The sequence below is a fragment of the Lycium ferocissimum genome, chromosome 11 (genome assembly GCF_029784015.1).
Source record: "Lycium ferocissimum isolate CSIRO_LF1 chromosome 11, AGI_CSIRO_Lferr_CH_V1, whole genome shotgun sequence".
NCBI lineage: Eukaryota > Viridiplantae > Streptophyta > Magnoliopsida > Solanales > Solanaceae > Lycium > Lycium ferocissimum.
In genome coordinates, this window is record NC_081352.1 from 28,382,098 (window position 1) to 28,387,211 (window position 5,114).

At 32.2% G+C, this 5,114-nt stretch overlaps 1 long non-coding RNA gene across 1 annotated transcript; it reads left to right on the forward strand.

The window, feature by feature from the left end:
* The first annotated feature begins 3,030 nt into the window (after positions 1–3,030).
* On the forward strand, positions 3,031–4,819 carry LOC132037580 (uncharacterized). The gene is made up of 2 exons (XR_009409926.1): positions 3,031–3,999; positions 4,625–4,819. It is a non-coding gene; the product is annotated as an uncharacterized LOC132037580 (long non-coding RNA).
* Positions 4,820–5,114: the final 295 nt, after the last annotated feature.

Consider the following 5,114-nt stretch of genomic DNA (forward strand, 5'->3'; position numbering starts at 1 on the left):
TTTTCTCACGAAGAGCCCCGACAAATGTCGGATCTCGCATAAAGTAGTTGATTTAAAAGTTTTTTTTTTTTTTTTGTGATTTCTAGTTATACTTTGATTTTCTTTTTGGTAGATGTTGCAGAAGCATATTTGATGGAGGACAAAAGGTTGTCGAAGATATTCAAACTTTAGTAAACTCACTTAAGTCAGACAGTTCCAACAAGGGATCTGACATTATTTAAACTATGTACATTCCATTCAATAACTAAGATGGTACGACTTGAAGATATAAGTTCATGCACCTCTGTAGTTTCTTAGATATCTAATACTATGGAGATTTTATAATATAAATAATTAGATAAACACCAATTCACCATTTTTAGCTAGAGATATGAATGTGTTTTGTAGTAGCTACACTATACATTGGTTGGGACTTGGGACTTAAAAGTTGCTGCACAACTGAATATATTAAGACTTAAAAGCTGCTTCTCTACAGGTTGCTTTTACTAAAAAAACAAATGTGAAACACAATTGTCTTCTCCTTCGTTGCAGAGAAGTAAGAAAACATTTTTGTTATATACTGCGCTTAGAAAAACGTAAAATAGTAGTAATAAATCTATATATAATATAAAGTTAGGCATAGACAAGGTGATGTGGCACCTCTCTATGGCCACCATTCCTATTTTTCTTTTTTCTCCTTTTTTTGACATTTTCCCCTTCATTTCTGTATATAAAATAACACAATAATTTCCTAACTAATTGAATTACCAAAAGCCTCTCCCACGTTGTATTAACCTATTTATTACATTTCGATGATCATTATAATTGTATATCAGTTAGATACCTTTTCACCTCCCCATTTTTCTCTATTCTCATAAATTCACATTTAGTGTTCTATTATAAATACCGACTAATTAAGATAGTGTAGAATTGTTTCATATCATGTTTTCAATCCCAATTTATTGAGAATCTGATCATATCCTATTGCTTCGTTTTTTTCTTTTGCTCTATGTTTGAAGCCTTCCCCAATGTGCTATTTTGATTAAACAAATGTCATCCGGTAACAATAAGCATAATCAGGAGAAATAGTGTTTCAATTTTAAGTATTTTACTGTTTTTAATTTACATATGCATGTGTATTGTATTATCTGAATTCTTACATAATAGTAATATGAATTATTTCTTTCATGTTTCATTTTTGTCGTATGATATTTGCATGAAATGGTTACTTTAACACTACTGACATTATGGAGATAGCAATATTCATTTTACTCCACCAGAAGCAAGGTATGGCCCTACTTTCTTTTTATACTACTATTTTTCCAGCTTACGTTCTAATATATCTTCATTCCTTTTTTGGATGTATCTTTAATTTTTTGTAAATGGAAAAAGATTAGAGGAAGTGTAAAATCCATTTCTTGAAAAATTTATTAATGAAAAAGAGTATTAAAAGAGATGTTGTAAAATGAAGTTTGGTGCATATTCAAAAGCAGATATTCCTATTTCTTTACAATTGCTCAATTAAGAGTTATTACCAATAACTTATCGTTTCCTTTATTCTCTCCATTACTCTCCTCCTTCTACTTCTTTCTTCCTCCATTTCTTGAAATCAATGTATAATCAATGCTGTATTAATTTGGAACAGAATTATTTTCTTCAATCGTGGTTTTTATATTGAGTTAAACATTTATGTCATTTTAGTTCTGTAACTCCTTTTAATCACCTATCTCTCATCTTATATCATTTCTCAATTAACTATTCTTCTTTTGTTTTTCTTTCGTTTTTTCATATTCTTTATTTTCTTGCTATCATTTCATTCTCGGCTATGTTATTATATTTTTTTTTACTGATTCTAATGTTAAAATTAATTCAGGTGAATAAACGTTAAGATACTTCTAGAGCATGAAGCTGGAGATTTCTATCTAAACATTAACTCCTACGGATTCTCTTTACTTTGTGTTTTTGATGTGCGCATTAAACATTAGGAGGAACTTTCAAGAGAGATACATACATTTTTGAAATTAACAATATTTTTAATATATTTAATGAAATTATTTTATAGCGAAAGGTTTTTGTTTATGAAAGGAGACAAGAAGATAGGGAAGAAGAGGAGAATGAATTTAAAATAGCTATTTTTTAATCGAGAAATGAACTGCTATATAAGGACATAAGAAAGGAAGGAAGATGGAAAAAGAATGAAAAGTTTAAATTTCATTCGTCTTTATCTTTAATTTTTTCTTTAAATTTTAAATGAAGATAAAATTCCGAGAGATCTAAAATTAATCTCTAATGATACGGTAATTTTTTTTTAGTACTTATATGCGCATATCAAATGTACACAGTAAAAAAAAACATTGTATTTAACCATATTTTATATTATATTATATAAAGCCTGGTTTCAACATGGTTGCTTTCATGGTATTTAATTTCAATTTAAGGGTAAGTCTGTCATTGCAAATTTCATTTTGGCTACGTGGACACGGCATGTTCAATCCAAGTGTCTTATGCTTTAACAGACCAACACAGGAGTCAGACACTCAGGGTTAATTTCTTCTTGTTTCAATTCAACCAAAGAAGCCTCCAACTCTCTACATCGAGAATTCTCTTCCAAAAAATGTGTCTTTTGGATTTCTATACAAGTGGGTCTTCTTCGGTAATGTTTGACTAAGTGTTTAATTATATGACATTCATGATTTCGTGAGGTGCATCTTAAATTTAATTCCTTAAGATCGTTATCTATTATTTCATTTTACTATCTTATAAGTATAGGCTATAGCAACCCCAATAAGTTGGGATTAAGTCGTAGTTTCTTGAAAGTATAGACTCCAAAATTCGATGCAGAAAGGGGAAGTTTTCTAGCAGAGCACATTTAGCGCTAAAAGTTGGTGTGTGGATAGCTTTAATGAAATGTATTTATCTGCCTTTGTAGAACTATGAAACTACCAAGTATTCTATCTGTCAATAAGCAAAAAACAAAAAGGTCATGAATTATGTGCTAGATGTAACATTTTGATTCTCAGTATCGATAGTTTGATTGTGTTCCCTAACTTTTTGTTGACGTGATGAGGACCTTAACCAAAAGTATTGAAGAAACTTAACACATACTTCATGACCATTTTTGTTTTCTCTTCAAATACCTATTGATATGTTTATTCAAATGATATGAGCCTAATAATGAAGTTACATATTTAAAAGGCTTTCTTCAAGTAATGCTGCAACTTTTGGTGTTGGTGTTATCCAGGTCTAGGTCAAACTTTAGTTTGCTTGCTTAATTTAATTTAATTTCGTATTCTGTCTGTTATAGCAAAAGGACACAAAAAGTCTGCTTCTATTTTCTTTTCCCCAGGTGGCATTTGTATCAACCTTTTCCTGTAATATATTCATTTATTTCCTTCATAGCTAACATACAACTGAGGAGGATTTTTCATATTTTTTTTTTTTTTGGGGCTGTTGCCACTGCTACATGGGCTTGTGGATAAAACTGGGCATATGCTTTTACCGATTGTAAGTAAGTTGAATGACAACAGAATAGTGTCATCTGATGATAAATATTTGCCGAGCTTTACTTTGCTTTTAATTATGTTTTCTGTTTAGTATAAACTTTTGTTCGGATGGTTCCTACTCAGTTGTCTCAAAGATTTTGCTATCCTAGAGATTCACAAAAAAGTATTCAATTGGTGGAGCGGTGACTAAAGTAGCCTTAGCTTTGGGATTGTTTGGAGATTGAGCTGCTCCATAGGAAGCATTTTTCTAAATAGTCGGTGCCTCTTTCTCCACGCAGCTGGGTTCTTGATGCAGGTTTTGGACCTTATTTTTAGCTTGAGGTAACCACCTTTGGACTATTACCTTGTGCCCCTGCTGTTTGCCTCTGTCATCTGGCTTGGTTCTAGGTTGCCCATTTTTCGCAGGAGCTCCCTGGTCAGTGCTCTCTCTACAGACATGTCCATATTTAACACAATTGAGAAAGAAGAGTGGTCTCCCATCATAAAGCACTGATTGAAGAAACACCCTCCCAGTACGGTCAGCCATTTCAATCTCATCTGGACAAAGAATGTTAGAGCAAAGCATTTGTGACTTCCTCCTGAGAATGCTAAAGCATTTAAAAGGGCTACTGCATCAGTCAAGTTTTGTACTCTCTTCAATAATGCGGTATTACTTTTGCAACATGAATAACCATAGTACAATTTCAGTAAAGTAGTTAGCTTCTTGATGAAATGGTTGGTTGGACCATATGAAATTGTATCTATTTTGGTAGACACTAAAAGAGTAATCCCCGTAGTTTTTCATCTGAACTATTAACCTTATTATGCTCCCTTATTATTCCGGGGGGTAGATAGAGGTATTACTACATAAGGCACTTCCTGAAAGGAGATAAATGGAGAAAAGCATGTGTGGAGTTCATGGTAACCCAAAATCAGTAACATATAACCCAGGCTTTTGGGGCTTTTGTTAGTTGCTGCTGATTTGAATTTGCTTGAAATTTCAAGTTGATGTCCTCATTCTCTGGTAAATTTTGAAGTGTGAACTATTATGCAATGTCTAAGTAAGCCTTATTTCTGCATTTCATCTCTTAGCCTTATTTCTGCATTTCATCTCTTTTCTTTGAGAGATAATCACTAACAATAGTTCATTAACAACTTTGCAGGTTGTTTTTGCCAAACGCTACTAAGAAGCAGCAAGAAAGTAAAATACAGGACAGAAAATGCACCACAGTCTCCATGATGTAGATAGTATAGCGTGTAAATAGTTTTCCCTTAAATGATTTAAATAATGCAGCCATAAACAATGCAACACTTGCCAATCATAATATCCATGAATGGATACTTCATCTTAAAAGTGTCATCTTATGACTTCACATACATTGCACCATCTTTCAACATGGAAACGTCAGTTCAAGTAGTAGTATGCATTTAGAGATACAAATAACCATCTAACTCATTAGTCATGAATGACATCTATGTCATTTAACACCAGCTCTAAAACACTCCCTCCCAAAAAAGAGAATGGAATTTCTAAATCCAATATGTTGGGCCGTCTTTACAGCCGTTGCCCTAGTACATAATTATAGGAGAATGAAAAGGTTTGATGTCATAAAAGATCAAAATGATTTTTTAGTATCTAATAAATAATATTAT